The sequence below is a fragment of the Anticarsia gemmatalis genome, chromosome 8 (assembly GCF_050436995.1).
Source record: "Anticarsia gemmatalis isolate Benzon Research Colony breed Stoneville strain chromosome 8, ilAntGemm2 primary, whole genome shotgun sequence".
NCBI classification, from domain to species: domain Eukaryota; kingdom Metazoa; phylum Arthropoda; class Insecta; order Lepidoptera; family Erebidae; genus Anticarsia; species Anticarsia gemmatalis.
The window spans coordinates 12,535,956-12,559,820 of NC_134752.1; the positions used below are offsets into that span (position 1 = coordinate 12,535,956).

General features: G+C 34.5%; 1 protein-coding gene across 1 annotated transcript in view; it reads right to left on the bottom strand.

Annotated features, from left to right (window-relative positions):
• Positions 1-23,367, bottom strand: part of LOC142975126 (cytochrome P450 9e2-like) — a 285,548-nt gene extending 262,181 nt beyond the window's left edge. The window contains exon 1 of the mRNA XM_076117817.1: positions 23,041-23,367. The gene's annotated coding sequence lies outside the window, so the exon portion shown is untranslated. The remainder of the gene's footprint in view (positions 1-23,040) is intronic.
• Between the last annotated feature and the right edge of the window lie 498 nt (positions 23,368-23,865).

Sequence of the window (23,865 nt, forward strand, 5' to 3'; positions counted from 1 at the left end):
GTTCGGTTGATCCGTTTGTTACAAATTGTTGTAGTTTATACAAATTTTGATGGACATTCTTTGAGTATGAACGATTATTTAAACATTTAGGTCTTTATCGTACAGTATAATATGTCAGACATATACTATACAATTGTAGCGCTTCATAAGGTACTACAGTATCACTTTTATATCGACTATTGTAGCTTAGTTTTTCATTTCCTTTTTTAGGAGCTTCTTGTTATTAATTTAATTTATAGTAATACTAGCTTCTGCCCGCTCTTCGTCCCCGTGGTTTGTGACTTAGGACAGAATATTCATACAAACTTTCATCCTCTATTTTATACCTTTAGGGTTGGAATTTTTCAAAATACTTTCTTAGCGGATGCTTACGTCATAACATCTACCTGCATACCAAATTTCAGTCCAATCCGTCCAGTGGTTTGGGCTGTGCGTTGATAGATCACTATGTCAGTCAATCAGTCACTCAGTTAGTCACCTTTGAGTGTTATACGTGTATAATAGATCTCCTCTATAGCACGCTTGCTAGTAGACCCTCCTCTGAGGTTGGTATTAAAAGACTTTTATCAACTTGAAAGGTTGATTTTAATAACCTATTTAAGTACGACTTCGGTTCTTAAGACCATTCTTCTAAGTTGCCACCATTCATGAATACGAGCCTGAATGTATGATATTCATGTAAAATGAAACCTAACTATTACCTATCCATCTACACTAGTTGCACTGTTTACGTCTCTGCTGACCTCATTGATCGTTCACCGACCGCTTAGAGCTGCCATCAATGGGAAACCAATAACTGTACGCTATTGCCTATTATTATAGCTTTTGATGTTAGATATTAGCTAAGATTTTGAGCCATTATTTAAATGTACACGTATGAAGGTTATTTTAATTGTAAAACAATGGAATTATAGGCTTTGTTATTCATAATATTCTGGAAACTTATTGAGCAATCCGTTTTTATTCGGGACATTGATTTGTAGATATATAAGATATCACTATTTATCATACAACATATTATGATAAGAAATGATTGCAGGATTTGTTTTACATTATAGTTTTTTTAATTTTAATGTGTGTTTTTCTAGCTGATTATAAACTTTTACGTTTTCTAGGCCACGTTTACTTTTACTCTTCAACTGAAGATTACTTAGAAAGCATAGTCGCTTATCAGTCACAATATACTCATAGAAAATGTAACCAAACGCAGGTTCAGCGGTTTAGCCGTGAAAGCGTCACAACAGACAGACATTGGCATTTATGATATAAGTATGAATTTAGGCAATTTTCTAGCACAGCTAAACTCTAACTTTATGGCCTCTCCACAAATCTTCCGGTATCGGCCAGCAACCGACTGTTTATGTCATTGCATTTGGAGACCCGCCAGTGTGGTGTAGCCTTAATGGACTAATGGAACGAAGATGGATGTGATCACTTTGCTGGATAAAATAAAATTTAATTTATTTCCAGCTTTAAGTGAGTAAACGTTTTAAGAGCTTATTTAGATGTTAACGTTTGGGAACTAATGGAAAATGAGAGGTTATTTTAGCTCGGTGATTTTGACGTTGATCAGTCTAATGACGGTGTAAACTTGTTAATTATAGAGTAGCAATAGGCAACTATGATGCGCTCATAATAGGTATATGAGAAAATAATTTTATGCATGCAGATTGAGTCATTTGAACTGATACCAAATCCATCATAATTATTTGGAAGCTACATAAATAAACAAATGTAGTTAAGAATCAGTAGCAAATATTGTACAGAACCTACGGTTTTTCCTAGCTTTTCTTACAGCCGTAATTACGGTGGAGGAAATCATCGTGGTGAAACCTTGCTTGGTCGTGGTAAAAACTTGCATGGCCGTGGCGAAACCTTACAAAGCCATTCAGAAGAAGACCTTGCTAAGCAGTAAAACAACAGTAGTAAGTTAATTGAATATTATTTCGATAGTCTGACTATCAGTCTTACCGATGATACCGTGTTATAACCCAGGCATTGGGTTGTGAAGGTCAGATAGGCAGTTGCTCCATGTAAAACAATGGTATCCAGCTGCATCCGGTGAGACTGGAAGCCGACTAAAACAAAGTTTGGAACAAAGGCTAAGCCAATATATATATGACATATATATGATAGTTTCATAAACATATACTTACATATATAAACACAAGCGTACATAACATAATATACAATATTCTCCCGTAAATAGATTACCACGTATTGTCACCGGCAGCGCCAGTATTTGAATAAGTCGTTAGCTTCGCTCGTATGCGCGTATCATTACATGTCAAACACTGAATTAATGGCAGTCGCTTTTAGGCGGCTTTATGTACAGCTTGTTGGGGGATGTTTTAAAATGATTTTTTAAGGGAGAGTTTTGGAGTTTTGTTATGATTCACGCACAATGCCAAGTTGTAAGAAAATATTGGTGCCCAGTAAAAATCTAGTGATGGTATAGTTATTTATGATTTGCATTTGATTTAGTTTATTGTTGTTGTTAATAATGTATTATTGTAATTATTGATAAAAATGCAATGTATGATTTTTTTATTTGTCGTTTTTTATTGTTGTTTGTTGTTTTTTGGTTAGTGGTCAACCTAGTGTCAAAGTTGTTTAAGCCGCCCGAGAGGCCTTTGACATGGCGCAACGATAGTTATCTTAGTAGAAAACAGCCGACAACAGCCTTTCAGACGTCAACCAAGTTTTTTAGCCGTCAAAATTTGTGCTACGAGTTTTTAAAACATCATCTATGAAGAAGCCCGTAGGCTTTTTCTTCTGATTTAATAATAACAAAATGAATGTATTGATTTATATTATCTTCTATCCTCCTGCCTACCAGGGTCCCTTTTTTTGTAATATTCTGTTGAAATTTTAGTATTGTGTTGACAATAGGAAATGATATACCTACAGGAAAAATAGTTTAAAAAATCCTTCATCGGGAAAATCGGTTTTTCACTATGTCCTTTGTGTAGGACAAAGTGACTATATTACTATGTGATTTATGTAGGACATAGACTAGTTTTAAGGTAAACAATGGGTTTTGGAAAGGAATATAACACAAATTAAACATTGTTTTAATAGTTAGAATTATAAGTCCGTCTCACAAAGTTAAAAATAAAACAAAAGGAATACTTCTTTCAGACAAAACTATCAAAATTAAACTTTCCTCATCTTCAACAATTCTCAATAACTAATCGGTCGTTAATTAGGAACATAATTAAGGGATCAATCAAGTTTCATTAAAACCTATACCTATAAACTACTCTATTTTTTGGTGGAAATCGAAAAAACTATTCTTGTTTGGCGTAAAACAAAAATATCCGCACATTTTTTGCTAAAGACAGTGTTTTTTTATGACATTAACTTTTTCTACATCGCGACTGTTTTGCTCCATGATCGAGTAAATGTGCAGCAGCTTTTGGACGGCTTTCTCTCTCCCTCTTGTGCTTAGACTCTATTTCCTCGTACCCATCGTCCTCCTCATAGTCGTCATCTCTTCCTTCATTATCCGAAATAAGCTAAATCCAACTTATATTTGCGCAGCTGCATGACATAACTCTTATGTTTACCCTTTTCAACCTGAAAAATGCGATAATGCAGCCATGCATTTACCGGCAAGGTCAAAAAGCTATGGCATTGTCATATAATAGCCACAAATATGTTGAAATATGTACTTACGTACTTTATAAAGTACATCAGAAGTCTAGGTACTAAAACTTTTATTGTCTACATTTGTCCTCTGCAAAGGACATAAAACAAAAAATCATGGTGTATTGAATATTTTATAAAATTATATCAAACTACCAGTGCACATCATCATTTTATAGTCTTAATTTATTAATAATAGCATAAAATCCAATAAGAACCAACATTTCAATAAGATTCAAATCGATTAACTTATCCCTCCATGCACGCACCGACACACGTCCATTTTCTGTCGCCATTACGCAAAAAGGGAACCACACGGCAATTGACATTTACCTATATTTAGTAACCTAGATATTCGATAGATGTCACCATCTAAATGTTTTGGAACTACCAGTTTAAAAAGCGGCAAAATATTTTTTTGAAATTTATCCGGTCTTATGTCCTATTTGTAGTACAAATGTAGACAGGAGGCTATAAATGTCTAAACATTTCATTGTAACATTATTTTTACTTCATAAAACCCTTAACACGTAATATCTCCCCTTCAAAAAGACTAACCGGAAAGATAACATCGTTATATCAATAAGGCCCTATCACAAACCGCACCGAGAAGGAAATAATATAGATTAACTAATAACAAATCAGATTTGATCCCCTCATATCATTGGGTATAATCAACGTAGATTATGAGGGACAACCCTATGTTATTGATGCTCCGAACCAAAGATTATGAATGTGCTTTTGCATATTGTTATGTTTTTGTTAATTGGATAGTGATATTATGTTACTTTAGATCAGAGGATCAATGATGGAGAGAGACAGAGGATGTTTCGTGAAAACGTAATTTTGTGAAATGTTGAAGGTTATTTTATGACCTTTTCTTACTCTATTTTGACACGGAGTAAGGTAAGTATCTGATAATCATGCTTTATATTATTAGTAATTGTGTGGTAAGAAACTTAATGGAGAAGAAGTATATAGGAGTAGGAAATGGCGGTCTTCAATTTCTGACCACCTCTTTAGACCTCTATCTGGCTATCGAAATGTATTAATGTGGGGAATTTATCAGCGAGTGGATTTTTAAACACTTAAAACGGCGATTTGTAAACACTTATTTTCATTGGAATAAGGCATGGGATAGCAAATGTATTAGGTTTGTAAATAGCCAAATACTTATGACTCGGCTATCGCTGCTGCTTTAGAGCAAGTTTTTTAATCTTCAGATAACTTTATTTGAGGAAAAAACTTTCACGCAAAAGAAAATATTATGAAATAAATCTAATCATAATTTAAAATTAACTGTATCTATGATAGCAAAACTAAAATATTCACAAGTATAGATTCAAATAATCTGATTCAAAATTCACGTACGGTCGCACAATTTGATACATTATCAGCCCCTATTCGATGCGGGTTGAGCCGCGTGAAGGGTTCGCGGTCCGCCCGTAATTGTGGTTATGGGGGTTCGAATCCCGTACGAGGTTTTAATACGGCTCTGTAATGATTATGTCGAATCGTGAACGTGAGTTATGAATTTAAGGACGTTGTGGACATGCCTTGAATTAATTATAAATGGAGTGTTTGGGAAATGTTGTATTTAGTCTTTGGTGATGTTTGAAGGGTTTTGGACATTTTATAGAACTGTTTAATATGCTTTTATATGAAAATGTTAAATTGTCCTTGTTAAAAACAATTATGGAGAAATACTCGTAAACTAAAAGTAGAGGAACAGCTACTGAATAAAGCTAGATCATTCTAGACCACAGAAAATAGTGTTAGAGAGTGAGTTTCAAAACGTTCTTGTATTGTGCAACAAAACTGGATCTTTAAAAATAAAAGGGAATTGCACATCAGAATGACATTCCTGTTTCGATTGATTATCAAAAAACAACTCGTGTTCGACAATTCGCAGCTGGCACCGACTGTAATATTTTTAAAGTACATTTTAAATGTCAACCTCTCGGTACTTGGTAGCCAAGTCAAGTCTTTGGAGAATCGTGCTACAGAACAGGTTAAGTTTATTCATACCAATCAAAGCAACATCAATATTCCTACACCTATCCAAACAAACATCTCTATCGAACAAATCGTATCTGCGCCTTCAAATTAATACACGAACTGTCAGAATTACGTCATGAAATATAACAAACTATCTTTCGTCATCATCTATTCAATTAGCGCCTGTATTATTCGTGAGATTATCCGAAGCATTTGAACTCGAGATTAATATACGTATAATCGGATTTGTAGTAGACCTTATGTTTACTTGTGATATGAATTGTGTGTATGTGTGTTATTGGGACCGTACTACCGTTTCTGTTGATTATTTCATTTGATCTTCTGTGATATTTCTATTATTTTCCGGGAACAAAATTATTTTGTTATTTTTCTTTTTTTTATGTAATGCTTTGACTATATTACGAGATAAAAACAGTATATGAATATAGATAGAAACAATCTAAGCCTATACATTTATTTTTTTAACAAAATACTTACTTTTACTTCCTAAAACTGATGAGTTCTCACTGACTGACATTCACTTAAAAAATCATTGTTCTACAATACGTAACAGTTAATAATACATGTTATCGATGACGATAACAGTGTAATAGGAAAATGTACCACACCCCTTCAGAAGCTATTTTAATGACTAATTAAAAACACACTGATTGGTTTCCTTCACCCCTCACCCTCGCCCACGACATCGGTGTGGAAGCACCCTTACAGGCATGACCGAATGACCGTGTAACCTATATTTATAAATGCTCAATATATTAATAATTACCCTTATTTAAAGCTAGAGGTCTTTGACTCGCTTTAGTAACAATAGATTGGAGGGCAATTTTATGATCAACGGATAATTATTATTTAAGGTTTTTTCTGTTAAAATATGTAAACATACATTTAGTAAATAAAGTGTATATTAATGATCAGAAAGTTATGTAGTATAGCATAAAAGCCGACAAATTACATTTTTTTAAAATTAAAACTAGGTACAAGTTACCTTCGACAACTTATAAAGACTCCTAGAGAGATTTGAAATGCAGAATTTATCTAGATTATGGTGACTAGTTCTGTGTGTTTTCAAAATAAATCAGCTGTACCAAACAGGTCACCTTCAGTTACATAAGCCGGGGGGTCGCTGATGTTCTAAATTATAAATTTAATAAACCTCTGCCAGCTGCGAACCTTGCATACAAGGCTTTTTTACTATAACGTTCAACTATACCTTACTGCCTAAAAATGAACAACAAAGGTATAAATAATGCGATACAGAATAAGCACTACTATTTCACAAAAACAACTAATTCACACTTATGCATCGTAAACACGCTAAATTGCATCCCAAAAACATTTAAATTCAAACTTTGAAAACAAATCCCAATTGCTTTATGATTTATAACAGAACAACCTCCTAGATATTACATACGATGTTTTTCTAGACAAATATGTCCCCAGGCGTTAATAAATATTAGGCGGGGTTGTTTCTGTTCCAAATTGTGTTGATTTCAACCCCCCTAGAGACTCCTTAACAGGTTAAATGAGTTAATTACGTTTGAATTAATGCCTTATAAGTTTAGTTTTCGGGTGTTTCATTAGTATGGTTAGTCGAAAGGCCTGAATCATCGCGACTAGTCCTTCCAAGAATTCTGTTGTAATCGAATTGATAGTTTTGGGTGGCGAACTCGTGGTCAATTGAGTCAGCTTCGGAAAGTCTTGTAGAGAGATAGTTAGAGGTCTTAGTTGAACAGTAAAGTGATTGTTACTTTCTTTGACTTTGAAAGTCATAATATCGGTCCCCCGAGAAAATGTGTAACAAAATCGTTTTTGTCTTGTAATACCTGTTATATTTGTATTAACAATTCATTAAAGAACGTATAAATCAGATAAAAAAGCCCCTTTCACATCTGCAATTGACAATAATAAGCCAAAAAACATCTAATCTCAACCGCGAACTCAATGAACACCCCACTTCCAGACGGATAAATTGCAAAAATACAACTTTTTCAATCTCGACAAAATCTTTGCAATACATGTACAAAACGAATGTAAACTCGACAATGTTCCGAGTTACACGCCATTCACTCGGGGTCGGACAACGCGTGCGTTCGTGCGGAATGCGTGCGAACGCGTTCATGCGTGCGTTGCGTTACGTGCGTGCGTTGTCTTGCGTGCAAAGGGGATGTTCGGCGACTTGTTATTCTAATTTGTTGATTTTTTGGAGATTGCGTTTTTAATTTATAGCCTTATTTGTGTGGATGTTGAATGTCTTTATTAGTCTTTTGCATAGGATTTTTATTCGAAGTCGCAAATTGTGATAAAAAGAATCGACACAAGCAGCTTACAATCAATGAACGATGTGTTACTTAAACAATTCAGTCAATGCAGGTTGAATACTGGAATTCAATTATGATGAAAGTCTAAACCGGAGTACCTTTACTACACATATCGAACAAAAAAAAAAGATTGGTGGAAAAACACCGTTTTTTAACACGAGTAAATAATACATATATAATTTTAATAAAGAGGAGTATTCTAATAACGACTGCATACACAGTCGTGACTACTAGTTTATGCGAGTGCATAGTCAGTCTCACTTGTCAGGATGTTTGATTGCTGTTTGCATAATCAAGACGGTCCTGGAGCACCGAGTACCGCACAAACATTATCAATGGTAACTATGAGTGCTAGGAGTCGCTGTTTTGAATGCGGTTCGTGTATTATAAGGAATTGTAGAAAGGTTGAGTATGTAGAAGACGGAATGTGTTTAATGGAATAGCAAAATTGTAGCTTAGTTTGTGCTTGTGTTTAACACTGCGACATGAAAAGGGCTAACTAATAAGTTGGATAAAATTATGCAATATTTTTCCTCAATGGCAACATACTGAAAATTTTAATTAATTTTCCGGTACCTAATTAGTAAGTATATTAATAATTTAATTGAGTTTTCGTTACAGCATAGTATAGTAATTTCATTAATACAAAAATGTTCCAAATCATCCCTTGACGTACATTCAGTCATGTAGCTCCTACGCACCTCACATATCTAAGTTAGTATATCAAGAAAATATCATAAAAATAAAAAAGATACCAAAAGTACCTCTCAATTTTCCCCAATTACATCGTCCACGGTCCCCAAAATAGTTCTAAATCCCTAGTTTTTAGCTCTATCGGCGTGGGACCTATCTCACAGGCATGAGACACTTTTGACAACGACCAGACGACAGTTTAAACACATGATAAGGGTCCGTGTATCTGTGGAGCCGATCTTATGTGAAACTGAACTTGTTACGGCTCACGGTCAAAGATATTTTTGGTATAGAGATTATAAAGTTTATACCTAGTTTTACTACACTTAAGTTACTTATGTATGTACTTCTATTGAAAAGTATTTACACATAAATAATAAATAAATATCATTGGACAACTCACACGCGGTTATTTGATTCCAAACTAAGCAGAGCTTGTACTATGGTAACCAAATAACTGATAAACATACTTATATATTTCTAAATACATACTTATATAGATAAATTGACATCCAGGCTCAGAACAAATACTCGTGCTCATCACAAAAAGATTTGTCTCGGGTGGGATTCAAACCCACCACACCATAAAGACACTGACTATTTGTGCTGTACAAATAAGACGAGTAAAATGATAGGAAAGTTAATAAATAATAATAATCTGGGTCAACAAGTCGATATTAAAAATTTGTAAATAATTGAGCTTGCAACATTGCATTGTTATCACACATTGGTTATTACTTACTTGAGCTCTAACATAAACGAAAATGAAAGTTGGTGTAACATAAATACGTCATGATAGTGTTAATCTCAACCTCGTATCAAAGAGTATTAAAGAAAATATATAAGAAAAATATTTTCTATTATTATTATGTTTCCTCAGAAATGTGTTATAACAAAGTTCTAAACAAGTATTTTATAACGTAACATTTTGTGTCGAAATGTCACGTGTCTTTCTACTGCAGACAACCATGTCAAAAACCAACCATTTCCCCACTACAACAGCTTAAATACCAGGACAACATAATCTGCACAGAGGTACGAACGTATTTAGTAAACGCATGCGTAGGTGGTTGATGGAGAGAACACATAAGAGAACTTCCTGACATGAAGCTATTAATTCATTTCACGAGCAATATATAATTATTATGAGTGACATTTCGAGGATAGCCTCTGCTAAAGAAATTTTTGATAAATGAAACATGCGTTACTCGTAATAACAATACATAATATATTATATTATAGTCAGTAACTGGCGTGCTTTCTGCTGTAAATATAACGACTAATATAACGAATGGACCAATCTGGTTGAACATCTCCGGTTGAAAAAATAAAATCAACTCAATGGATAAACATTCCTGCGTCCATTCGCTCTGTCATCTGCATTTTTCTGCTAAATCTAGATTGTAACTAAGATAAACCTATTGACTACAATACATTATTTACTTACAGACGATTCAAGAGCAAATACAGAGTGAGGCAATATGACGAATGCGAACATTTTTTCAAACACATTTTCCTGTAACGTTTCATTACTTTGTTCTAATATATATTTCCCTTTACACGAGGTAGTCTGTAATCTAAAAGGGTTACGTGAACATTAGCGTCGTAGGCGGACGTTTCAGCTCAGTTTACAATTACTTTGTGCTACGTGAAAATAGACAGAATAGTTGGCTATTTACTTCAATTTCAGTGTTTAGCTGCTTAAAGTTTGAATAGGCAGGTAGGTTTATAGGTATTAAATAAGTTGATATTTTAATTCTAATAGCGACCTGAAATTTTAGGAACATAAATAATAATATTTAACTATATAGACGCATGCTCGTATAAGGTTAGTTGGTTTGATTAAGTGAAAGTTGGATGTACTTTCTCACATCATATTTGTTTACACTATTTTGGTGAATTACAGTGTATTATAGACATCTTTATAAAGATTTGAAAATACTTAGTTATGTCCTGTCTCGGAGTATAATTAATTATCCTACCAAGTTTTATACTCATGGGTTCTTTTGGTTTCAGGTGAAACAAATCAAACAAAGATACTTCTGCATATTTTACTATATGCATTAAAAAAAAATTGTATGCTAAAATCATATCAATGATATTATATGTAGTATCTTCTACACGTACTACCATTACCATCTACCATTTTTCATACATGGAGTTCATAATGTTCACATTTCATTTTTGACTAACAACGCTAACAAAGCCATAACTGACTAACTGTTGCGTTATGTGTGGGAGTTTAATGGCTCGCAGGCTTTACAATAAGCCAAGCCGTAAGTCGTGTCGTTTAGAAGTAAATGAAAACGTAATGTCAAAGGTGTTAGTGTCACGGGGATATAATTTTAATAAACATGACCGAAAAATATGAATTTGTTGGTTATTTTTGTCAAATTCTACTTTTCTTTTTAGATCTAAGGGTTATGTCGTTAGTTGAAGAATGATTGCTTTATTCTTTATCATCAAAAAAAGATATATTTGTCGTAGTAAATAAACGTTGGTGTCGTTACATAATAACTTTTAATATGTTTGATAGCCGAGTGGTATAAGTTGACACCTCCCACGCAAGTGGTCGCAGGATCGAACCCGAGGCAACACACCAATGACTTTTCGAAGCTATGTGTGTATTAGAAATAATTATCACATGCTCTAACGGTGAAGGAAAACATCGTGAGGAAACCTTGCATGCCTAAAATATGTTAAAAACATTTATTAAGGTCATGCAAAGTCCCAACCCGCACATGGCCAGCGTGGTGGACTCAAGGCCTAACCCCTCCCTCATTACGAGAGGAGACCCTTGGCAGCAGTGGGACATAAATGGGTTACATTTATTTTTTAATTTTATGTTCTGTTTAGCTTGTATGATAAAATGGATAGGGAAGTTTGTAAGAATCGTTCTAAGTGGCGTTCTTTGGTTTCGCCTTCCGCTTTAGGTAAAAGGCGTGATATAAAGCAGTGATAGCCGAGTCTCCGTAACACAAAACTAGTTGTGATTGCGCGAGTTAATATCTTTTAGAAAACAAATTCTACCCACACAAACTAAAATAGATATTGTGACGACTCAACAGAACGTAATAATAGATTAATTTACGTTAAACGCGTAGGAGTCTAAGTAAATAAGCTTTTAGTGCAAAGTTTCATTATTCATGGTATCTGACTCATAGTATATTTTTAAAGATTTTAAACAAAACTCCTACGCTAGGATTTATGAGGTTTGAAACTAAAAATAGTTAAAAATACAGCGATATAAATCCTTTTTCACTTAATAACTCTCTGTGGTCTCTTCGAATAAAAGAATGCTGATCACGAAGGCGCGGGTTCGATTACCGGTGCGCGCAGTAATATCAATGGAGTATTGTACCTGGTATATAGCTTATAAGCCTTGCCCTCACTATATAGAACTTATATTGGAAATAGTATAACGCGGGAGTATTACATGCTTATATACGCTTGCCGTGCCTGAAGGTGTTGCTTACACTTTTAGCATAGCAGGTATCACTACATAGTATAAAACAAAGTCGCCCATTTTGTCTGTAGTCCCTTCGTATGCATAAAACTTTAAAACTACGCAACGGATTTTGATGCGGTTTTCACTAATAGAAAGAGTATTTTCTCCGACAGGTTTTTATATATAATTGAAATACATTGAAACTATATTAGCTGAGTTATAGCGATTTATGTCCAAGAAGTCAGAAAAAAAATCTAATTGAAGATTGCATTTGTGCGTGCGCCGCTTATACCGTTGGAAACAAGTAAGAACAATGTATAGCAAAAACATTGGTCTTTATTAGTTCTACAAAAAAGTCCGCGATGACATATATCCAGCTTTTTTATTTAAGTCACAAAAACGACTTTTCTGTATTAAAAAAACATTTAATTCGTTGGGTGATGTTTAACTGGTGATATAACCAATAATACATATATCCTTATCAAAATAAGTAAGTTCATCATCACGAGCATTTAATTTAGATTATTTTTGCAGTTTACAGTGTGTTATTTAGACATATAGTTTAGGAGATATCACGATATTAGTATTGCGGCACGGTACGGGCCGGCCGCGGCGGCGGGGGCAGCGTCCCTATAATTTTAAATATATGGGAAACCTTTCTCATCGTTAAAATGAAAATGTATGTATACCTTATATTATATTTCAAAAAATGTAGACAAAGTTAATCTTCTTAAAATAAATGTAAATAAAAAATAAGTAAAAGTAATAAAATGTAGAATGTAAATAATTTAAAAAGTAAACAAGAAAATAATAGTTAGATGTATATAACAAAAGTAGGTAAGTACATAAAAAAAAAACAAAAAATATAAAAAAACGGTACATAAAAAATAAATAATATTAAAAAGTAGGTACTACGACTTTGATCTATACATTGACAAAAAAAAAATCTGTACATTACTTAAATATTTTTTCCAAAAACTGATAGGGGGGGCGATCAAAGAAGAGTCACAGAAACCAAAAAACATTTTAATATTTTAAACGCGGTTAAGGTAAAGAGAAGTTATTGTGAATTGAAAATTAGTATCCAATATGTGTTGGTGCGTTGACTGTATTTGTCGAAGTAGCGGGATACACGCAAACGAAGTTGCGCGGGTCAGCTAGTAATGTTATAAAATCTATAAATACTCCAATTAAAGTATAATCCTTCCCTTACGCTTCAAGTTTTATCTAAAAATAGAAGCGTAATTCATTAGTATTAACTCAATCACAGTTATTATCATAATTAAATTCTGGTCAAATAAACTTTGACTCAGGTTTTAATTAAAACTGACACTCTGACTTTGGCACTTTTTAAATCCGTTCCTGCATTGTTATTTTCACTATTAATTTTCATTAAAACATTATTACGTACCTAGGTACATAGATAGAATACATGAATTATTCTTCTTTTTCTTTTTCTTTAAGTTTTCTAAAGACCATATAGACACGGATTCACTTATTCTGGATAACTATCAGATAGCTCGTGAGACGACATTTCGACAATGGTTTTCACACATTTATCATTGCTACTTCTAACAGATTGTTTATGTGACACTTATTTTTAAACTGGCCCTTGGTCTACTCCAATCGTTTACTAAGCTTTTTTCACCCATGAATCGTATTTGTCCCAGTCGTTCTCGGAGGAGACCTTTACTAAGTTTAACAGTTTATATTCATGAACGATAAACAAATAACGTGAACAAATTATACATTATTAACACAGTAAATCGGTTATCCAAACCCTACAACACCAAATGCGATAAATGATACCACAAAATTATTTCCCCATTACAAAAATCTATACTAATATTATAAAGCTGAAGAGTTTGTTTGTTTGTTTGTTTGTTTGAACGCGCTAATCTCAGGAACTACGGGTCCGATTTGAAAAATTCTTTCAGTGTTAGATAGCCCATTTATCGAGGAAGGTTATAGGCTATATATCATCACGCTACGACCAATAGGAGCAGAGTACCAGTAAAAAATGTTACAAAAACGGGGAAAAATTTTACCCATTCTCTCTTATGTGACGCAAGCGAAGTTGCGCGGGTCAGCTATTACAAATAAAATACAACAAAAAGGGATAAATAAATCAGTCCATTTCGAAATAAATGACCGATGTTTTCTATTCAGTTGGACATGAAAACTATTGAGTGGACGTTTGAATATTGTGCCGGCATTACTGCATGCCATTTATAAACTTGTTTGTGTACTTGTGAACCGTGAAACAACGTTGTCATACGCGAATGCTTGTTATTGCTGCTATGAGTTTTTAAATTACGACTTTGAATGGTATTTCTAGATATTTGTTGAATTTTTCAAGCGTGAGTAATTGAATATGTGATTTCTAAAAGGGTATATCTAACTTTAGAAGGTAATAGACTTGTGCCTTTTTAAAAATTGAATGCAATTATGTTTCGTGTTTGCTTCTTCCTCTATCTTATGAACGTGGAATGGAGATGTCGTAAGACTTAAAAATGTTCACTAAAAGAAGACAGCGAAGTATTATTTCACTACAGTTTACAATCATAGCTTACATTCTTAGAGTTCAAAATAAGTGTAATAATGTTTTTGTAATTTTTTCACGTCACAATAATTACAAAAAAAAGTGGTCATAGTTTGCATCGTAAAAGTCTCAATTACAAATAGCCTAAGATTAGTTACAATTTTAATTTAAAATCACAGCACATTCGTAATTGCACAAGCTATAGCTCAATTCTCTATTACTAGCGACTACCGACAACCGAGCTGACATCGAGAAATTTTGTATGAAACTCTGATCAGCGCCTCTGGCGGGCGTCGTAGAAACTTTTTCGGCAGTACATTCTAAATGTCAAAATGTCGATAGCTTGCCGGTTGTCGGTAGTCGATAGTAATAGAGAATCGAGGTACTATATCATATCATATAGCACCCAGTTGAGCTCATTATTCACATTAGTACTAATTCAGTCCATCAATCACAAACTATACTCCATAACAGAGCAATACAGCTATTAAGATACAAGATAATAAGTTATCCAATAGTCCATTGTAACTCAAACAGCCGAACTCGAGAGTTAACTCAATATTCAATCTCGACAATAGTTGATAACACTAAATTACATTACGAACCGCAACATAACACTGACTCATGAAATATTTAACGAGTTGATATTTTAGTTGTATTTTGTCAACAGTATTACTAACTAAATAATAACAATGATATTCAAATTGTATGTCAGAAGTTGAATAGTACTGATATAGCTTGGACCGAGTATAATAAGCACTGTTGGTAGAATTTTGATTACGAATGGCAGTATTGTAAATGCCATACCATCGCTAAAATAGTCACCTTGCGATGGTCTGTTCATCGAGGACTAAAATTCCGGTGGCCCAAGAATGCAATGCATAATCATGTATATCGTTAATTTTCTTTAATCCCGCGGGTCATACATAGTCGTTTATACAGCATATTATACATAAAGTAAAAATAATCTTGATAAACCAACAAAACTCTAAACTTCAAAACACATTATATTTGCTATGTTGTGATGTTTGACAGCATCGCTTTGATAAAAGAACTATTTAGATATCTACCAAAAATCATAAAAAAGGGAAATGGCATTGTCCTCTCTCGAATCCTAGCGAAAACTATATGCTAAAGAAAGTGATGATAACATAGTTGCACTCAAAACATAACGACAGAGAACTTTCAAGATTTACACATGGACACAAACATACCAAGAACAGCACGCTAAGAACACGCTGTTTTGGTACATACCATCGCATCGAAAACAATTGCCACTTATATTTTCACGAAACCTCTAAAACAATTGTCACAACTCAGAATCGCGTTGTCTTCTCTCGAATCTCGAACCGAAGAAAGTGATGGCAACTGCAACTTAATGGTTATCCTAACGTGGTGACTGTCACAACTAACTAACTTTCCAATCATACTCATGAAGATCTCGCAAAACAGAACGTATTATCGCATCTAAAACAATTGCCACTTATTCTTTCCAAACCCCTAAAACCATTGTCAAAGCTGAGTTTCAATAGTACCCAGGCATCCACTTCACACCTAACTAGATGCTACATATTTGAATACAATCCGCGGAGCAGCGATAACTTGAACTAACGTTCCGTTAGAGAGGTTCGCTATTAACTATTCAGAGGCTTTAAATAGAATCGAAAACGTGCCAAGTCGGTTGTATCCTGACCATGTACAGGCGGACGACTCGAGGTGTCATATTATATTAATGCTGGGAGACTTATTCTGATGAGATAGAGTTAAATGTCTTGATAACTCGATGACTATCGATGCGATAGTATCGAAGTCGTATCGTTTGAGGCGCCCATAGCCAGTTGTGCTTACCGATCGGGAAACGATCTGTGGGTCAAGCAAACCTTAGCGCGGTCATTCTATAGATGGGTGACCACATAGTGGTATTTGAACTGGGTGTCTCCGTGCTTCATAGGGCACGTAAAAAGTCGGTCCCCGTTGTTTTCAGTTGAGATAACGTCTTTAAGCCACGTCAAAGGCTACCGGGGGCTTCAACAACTTTGACACTAGGATGACCACTGACCATACGATAAGAAGCAGACCGACTAAATATCAAACTTTGACGTTTATTTTTATTAATTAAAATACGGTCATAAATATACAAAGTTGAAAAAATGTTTTAAGAAATGTTAGGAACTGAAAATGACGACTTATTTACATAACACTCTAAAGACTGCTTTAATTTATTCAGATAAATACATATTTCGTGATATTTCTCATTAATTTCAGTAGACAGACATTTTTACTGTAATATACAAATTTCTTGTATCATAATATTAAATATCTTACAAACCATCAGTAATTTAGTTCTCGCAAACAATAAACCTAGTCTCAGACTAATTTCATTATGTTCCTAGACTATACAAACTACTTAATTAAATCTTTGAATATTTATCAAACGTTCTGTCTAGATTACATCCGAAATGATCTATTTGATTTAGACCCAAGTTTCTTGTTTTGTAAAGATGTTCATCAGTCCTTAATAATCCCTAATTGTACATAAATTAAGCAGCTTTTAAATCAGTCTAGCTTTTCTTCCAACTTTGTTGGAGTCGGCTTCCAGCCTTGCCGGGTGCAGCTGAGTACATGAAGCGACTGCCTATCGGACCTCCACAATCCAGTTAACTAGGTTTCAACACGGTTCCCCATCAGTAAGACTGGTTTTCAGGCTTTCAAGCTTCTGACTACTGGTAACAACTCAGAGGTATTTTTAAATTAACGTCGAGACACACAATTTAACGTGCTTTTCGAAACACGAAGTAACTCAGAATGAATAATATGGTCACCCATCTACGGACCAAACTCGGCAAGCGTCTCCTTAACCTCAGAGATCGAGCCGCGACCAGTTCTTACTAAGCCACGACCTTCACTTTCTTGTTTTGTAAAGTTGTTACATTAATTCAAGATGTTTATCTGTCTACCATCTTTTTCAACTAATTGTACAAATTAAGAGTCATTAAGATAATTATATTATTTCTAAGAAACACTCTAGAATTATTCTTATTTTCTAAGAATTATTGTTTTGGGAAAATTGTTTGTATTTATAAGTCTATTATTGTCAAAATAGTCATTTCTTTGGAATTTTGCTTTCCTGTTATGAGTATTTTAATTTTAAATGGACTTTTAAGATTTTCTATGACCTTTAATTTGTTTTCTTAAGGTAGTCATATATTCACGTTTTATGTAGCGATATATGACAGCTGTAGAATTAAATGTATAGAACTATAGATAGATATATAAATAGGCTTATTATAGTTAATCAGGACGTTGACCTGAAAGCATCTGCATGTTACAAACTTAATATTTAATAGGCCACTAATTAAATTTAATCAAAATCATTATGAAATGTTGTTATTAAAACGACGCTCTAACATCCGGAAACTGTTTAATTTCATAAGAGTTCTCGCATAGTCATAAAAAAACAATACTTTATCATTTTTATAATCCTAACCTAGGGACCGAAGTTATGTGTGTATTAGAAATAATTATTTATAACTTGCTCTAACGGTAAAGGAAAACATCGTGAGGAAACCTTGCATGCCTAAAATCGGTAAAATACATTTATTGAGGGCATACAAAGTCCCCAACCCGCACTTGCGTGGTGGACTAACCCCTCCCCATCGTTTGGAAGGAGACCCTTGCCCTGCTGTGGGACAGTAATGGGTTAAAAAAACCTAGCGATATCGAACCGAGATCGCCCAAGACGTTCAGAATAAGGCTTCCACATGTTACATTATGAAGGTAGTGAGGTTGGTTAGCAATAAATTTAAAAATGTATGCCGGGACGTCGTGCTCGCCTGTATTTTATTACATAGAACCCAATTCAACGGATATATGGATAAGATTTTCATCTTAACAACTTTTCATGTTTAAAGTTTGGACGGAAGTGGCGGTTTCAAAGTAAATTGCTTTTGGAATGCGAATAAGACTTTGTATTGAAGTTGGCTGGTTTGTTGCCCTGTCAAATATTGTTATCGTGTTAAAATTGTTATATTTTTTTGTGTTTTTTGTGTGAATAATAATGAAGTGTTCTTTGATTGTATTACAACTTATACATAGATACAACTTTTTATTGTATTATTTGATTTAAATGTAAGCTTTACGACGGACCATTTAAAATTTCAGAAAGTATTGCATCATCTCAGAATGGATCGAAATTTGGTAATGAGCAGTCTCAAATTATACAAGACCTTTTGACAGTTTTGTACAAAGCACCTATGCACGCATTTTTGTTTAAAAATATTAACCTATGTCTTCTTTCTTACCAAGAATAAAAATATTCTCCCCTACTTTTTTATTAACCTTCATTATCACATGCGCATTATCATGATAAAGCAAAAAATAAATTATCAGAATAATAACATAGTAAGTATAATCAATATTAAAAAGCAATACTAATATAAAATGCATCAAGCCAATCACAGCGACATATAAGTTCGATTTGTCGTTCACTATCGCTCGCTGGCAGCGCAGCGTTGATACGTTCCGCTTGAAACATCCATCAATATTACTGATACCATCTTTTGCATGTCGCCGTGATACGTGCCCCTAGTTTAACTTTAAAGAGTTATTTATAAGGAAGGAGAAGACTGAAGATTGCAGTAACTGGTTTAAAACTTCTGCTCAATGTTTTCTAGTTCAACATATTTCGGTAAAATCATATATGTTACCATTTGCCTCGTGCTCTACAACAAGACTGCAGCATTGATAGCCGAGAGGTATAAGTTGGTACCCCAGGCAGGTGGTCGAGGGTTTGTAGTCAGCAACAAACCATTGACTTTTCGAAATGTGAATATTAGAAATAATTAATCATTTGTTCCAACGGTGAACAAAGACATTTTGATGAAACCTTGCCTGCGTGCGAGTTTTTTAGAACAGTTTTTGAAGGTATCCGAACTCCCCAACACACACTTGGCCAGCATGGTGGACCAAGGTCTAAAACTGATTCTGTAAGGAGACTCTTGCCCAGGAGTGGAACATTAATGGGTTTAATTTACGCTTCACTTTATTTTTCAAAAGACGTCTTTCCAAAACTTTTAAGACGCACTTATTTCTATTTCTCAAAAGAGAAAATCACCTACATATAAGTGTAGCGTTACATCAAAACGTTACCTCCACGTTACCCTTCTCACAAGTTAATTCGATTTCTCGTGCCTAAGGTTCCCGAAGTATTCGGATATAATATTCTGAGGATAGACAAGCGTTTCTTTGTGTCAGTGATGTATTGGGTTCATTGTGACTGCCGACAAGGTGAGCCTTGTAAGACAGTGTGTATACCGGCTTTCGGAATGTTGACGCTATGAGATATGTGAGACTTGCATTGTATTAAAAAAGTTTAGCTTTTTTCTTAGCACAAGAGGTGATAATGGTGTGAGGTATTTTGCCGCGACCTAAATGTACCTTTGGGGCTTATAGATTTAGGGCTGGAAGTTAAAAACTTAGCTCTACATGAGATCTCATTACTTGACACTGAGAATTGTAAATATGGTCTGTTTTTAGCTACATTTTACATGTAAATGATTTTTGTGGGATTAGATTATTCTTATTAGTTGCTTGGAGGTTGGCAACGTGTTTGGTACAGGGCAATAGGCTCACAGGCTCACACCCTACGAAATGAAACAGTTTCATGACCGAATATTCAAGACTTCAGAAAGAGTATCGGTCATCCTATCCTTAGGTATCTATCAGATAAATTATCCAACACTTATCCCACAGTGGTCCTCTAACTCTAAATTATTGAAATAATGTAGAATACAGAGAATAAGAGATCGCGCATTATTACCCGCCGTACTTAAACGTGGCATGCGAGACTACTTATAAACAAACAACCTTTGATTATCTAATATATTATCCTCTCTCAGTTCAACAGAATTGACATGATGAGTAATTAGGGGCGGTTTCAAGTTCGAGGACAGGTAAGAAATGAGTGTTATTGTGGATAGAAACCTTTTTGTCCTTCAGGCATTTTGTAACAGATTCAGACTTTAGATTTTTTTCTGTTAACTGTAAGGTCTCGGGTTTGATTCCCGGTTTGAGACTTGTCTAACTGACATGAGAATATTTCTCCAATATATCCCGGAGTTTTGTTAAGTGTTCGATCGATAACGTGGTGGATTGCCACCTATTATGTATGACGAATATTGTTCATAGCTGACCCGCGCAACTTCGCTTGCGTCACCTAAGAGAATTGGTAAAAATGTTCCCCGTTTTTATAACATTTTTCGTTGCTACTCCGCTCCTAATGACCGTAGCGTGATGTTATATAGCCTATAACCTTCCTCGATAAATGGGCTATCTAACACTGAAAGAACTTTTCAAATCGGACCAGGAGTTTCTGAGATAAGCGCGTTCAAACAAACAAACAAACAAACAAACTCTTCAGCTTTATAATATTAGTATAGATTACTAGTGGCTGTATTTCTAATACTTCAAGTATAGCCGAAATGATGTTATGATTAAATTATAATCATTTTAATTGAAATTAGTTCTAAAAACTACCTATTCTATACATTAAAAAACAAATAACAAACGCATATATTTTTCCTATTCCTAATATTGCAACGATACTGTCTGATCAAATAACACGTGCTATTGGAAACGTTATTCCACGATATTTCATCTGTTTAGGTATTTACACTATTTATTACGTTATTGTTTAAACTAGAATATACAGCTGGTTATAAATTTAATACAGAATCGATTTGGAAACAAAGTTATTCAAACTACGATGAGTATCCATATCGCTGTAGCTATTATTGTTCTCAGCCATTTGCGATAATATTACTCTCTATTATCATTATTGGCCAATAATATTAGTATTTTGAACAGTTTTATCATTATGTAACCCGTTATTGTGCTACTGGTATATTGGTCTATGATCTATTATCTATCCGACCGATTTCGGCCATGGCGATCACTTCGACTCCTAATCAAATTGCTGCTGATGCGCACGGAGATGGCTTATATAGCCAATTTTAGCAGAAAACTCACGTGTACAGTCGGGTACTGGTATATTTATCCCTCACTACTCCATCTTAGTCGCAGAAGATCAACAGACGAAGCAACATAAAACTCTTCAAACTATTTTACAAGCAAGTTTATAATTATTCCTTTGCTTGTTCCAATTTCTTACCGAAAACTATTCTATATAAAGTGATTTAGGTAACTTTAACAAAGAGAGAAGAAACAGACATGCAAATATAGCGGTCTTTTTTTTATATGGTGGTATCTTAATATGGTGTCTAGTAAAAAAAAATCTTATTTAAACATGTTTTTTCTGGCGAGTTAAAGGCAAGTTAACTTAAGTTCGTCGCGCCTTTGCCAGCGCAATTGAAAAAACAATACAGAGGTCGGTTAAAACCACATACCACCTATATGATTCCGATATTCAAGTACCAGGCTCGCATAGAGCTACGATAGTTGGCGCATAGCTCTCACGTTGAGCGTGAATTAATTAATGTCGCAGGCGTGTTTACATCGAGTGAACTCCGCACGGTTGACTGACACGCGGTCCAATAACTACGGCAACTACGCTGCCACCGCAGAGGAAACGGCATCGTATTGTCATGAATTCAGAATTGAGGAGAAGCCGCTGGAGAGCACTTTGCTTGTATAGTTTCGTGAGGTGACTTAATAGTGCATTTAACGATAAGCGTTTGTTCAAAATTGTAAAGGATAAATGTTTTTTTTATGTTTATCGCGTTCTATTTTGCTGATTCGTTAATTGTAGTGTTCTAATAAATATTTGATTTGTGACATTACCCAAGCACCCCTACTATTTGCATCGTAGTAACAAACGTTTCTACAGAACAAATATTTCCGTGATATACTTTTTTTCCTTCTTAAGTATCAGGCCTATAGTACTAAAAACTAACTTGAAATGTAATACATGACCTTCTTTGCTAGAAACTTGACCTTTTCAGCAGTTTAATGTAAAAAAATAACAGAAAAAAGAGGTACTCTGTTCACATCAAAGAAGAGAAAAACACCTGGTTTTCTAGCGCTCTGTATTTAACATACCAGGGACGCATAACAACTAAGAGACAACGGCGAGCCCCACTCGTTAAAGTTCTTTGCGCAACCTAAATTCTATTCAGTATGTGTGTGTGCGATAAAAAAAATACCAGGGTAACATGAAGCGACGTAGTTCTGCGATAAAAAACCGCTCTATTCGGAGTCCCCGACCCGTAAATCGTTGCTTGCGTCCCCTTTTCTTCTAATACGCGGTTGGTTTGCGATTCCGTGTTATTGTGCCCGTTCAGAATGTTTGCCGGCATGAATGGGATAAAAATTGCACAGTGCTGGGGTTCGTGCAAAAATATATTTTTAGTACTTACCTGTGAAATGCGGAAACGCTGTTTGCGTGTAAAGATGCTTCGCTATTGTTGTTTGCAAGTCCTGTTTTACAATTTACGGGATTACATTATTCTGATAGTTATATTTGCGCACCACTTTATCTTGTTTTTGAAGTATTTACTTTTATGACTAATATAAGAATATTTTTGAAATATTTAATATAACATGACCACCACTTTAGCACAATTAAGTAAAAGGTTTATATTCCAAGCTATGAGAACTTTCGAACTAAAGTTTATCTTAGTTTTTAAGGAAGAAATCACAAACACACACGAACACGCATATGACAGGAATACCAGACGATTTGGCGCAGGTTACACTGTCAATAGTTGCACGCTGACTGACTCGGCGATGGCAAAACTGTACCTACTTAAAGCGGACGAATGTTCATCTACCCTCATATTTTAACTTTTCTTCTAAGGACCGTTACACACTACACTATCCGTGTCCCTATTCTGTTAACGACTGCAAATTATAGCAAGGTTTAGTAAAATTAATCACTAGATTAGAGGTGTATGTCGGGCTTAATGAACATAGAGCGCTATAGTTTAAAAGTTATAACAAACCTACACATAAGATTTTTTAAATTACGATAGTTAGTTTGGGGTTGATTGAAATGGAAAAATAAGAAAACTTGTACGATTCTCAATTTATTCAAGTCATGAATATGTATGTTTTGTGATGCAAGTTGCATGTATGAAACTTATGCTACCAGTCTCGAACATTAATTATGATTATAGATGATCTTGATGAACTAGATGATCATTTATTATCGACTGTGCTTTATAAAAATACAGAAACAATTT